Below are 963 nucleotides of genomic sequence, written 5' to 3'. Positions count from 1 at the left end.
AAAAAAAAATTAGGTAATATGTATAAAATATAGCAGCAATGCAGCAAATACACACATACTCACCACCCCATGTGAGAAATAGAATGTCATCCTCTGAAGTCCTTATGCACCCCTCCACATCTCATCTCCTTCCTACCACCTTGTTGATAACTACTATTCTAATATTTTGTGTTTAAAACCCCCTTGTTTTTCTTTATGGTTTTATCACATAGGTTTTCATCTCCGAATGATGTTGTTTGGTTTTGCATATTTTTGAAGTCTTTATAAATGAAAGTTGAACTGTGTGTAAATCAAATAATTCTTCTGAGACTTGCTTCTTCAGCTATGTTACTGTGTGTAGATGGTTCATTATTTTTACTGCATGAATGTATAATTTATTTACCCATTTTACTAATAAAGAACATTTCAGATGTCTTCTATACAAACAATGTGGTTATGTACTTCCTTGTTTATATCTCCTGGTGCACACATAGAAGAGTTTCTTTCCAGTGTGTATCTTGATTGAAATTGCTGAGTTACCAGACCTATAAGAGTACTTCAAAAAGTTCATGGAAAAATAGAATTAAAAGATAATATGAATCTTTTCCATAAGCTTTTTGAGTACCCTCATACACGGGCAGCCTCAGCTTTATTAGATGATGGCAATTTGTTTTGTAAAGCAATTGTGGTAATTTACTTCTAGCAGCAATGTGTAAGAGTTCTTATTCTACATCCTTGCAAACATTTGGTGTTATCTGACATCATGTTTTTGCCAGTCTGATGGGTTGGAAGGTGTCTTTGTTTTGTGCTGCTATAACAGAATACCACAAACTGGGTAATTTATAATGAGCAGGAATTTATTGGCTCACAATTCTGGATGCTGAGAAGTCCAAGTTTGAGAGGCCGGTATCTCACGAAGGCCTTCCTGCCACCTCATCCCATGGTGGGAGGGCAAAGAGAGGCAAGAGAAAGAGCAAGAGGTGG

The sequence above is a fragment of the Galeopterus variegatus genome, unplaced genomic scaffold, assembly GCF_000696425.1.
Source record: "Galeopterus variegatus unplaced genomic scaffold, G_variegatus-3.0.2 Scaffold14162, whole genome shotgun sequence".
In the NCBI taxonomy this organism is placed as follows: Eukaryota; Metazoa; Chordata; class Mammalia; order Dermoptera; family Cynocephalidae; genus Galeopterus; species Galeopterus variegatus.
The sequence above is the reverse complement of the archived record's forward strand: the minus strand, read 5'-3'. Positions refer to the sequence as shown.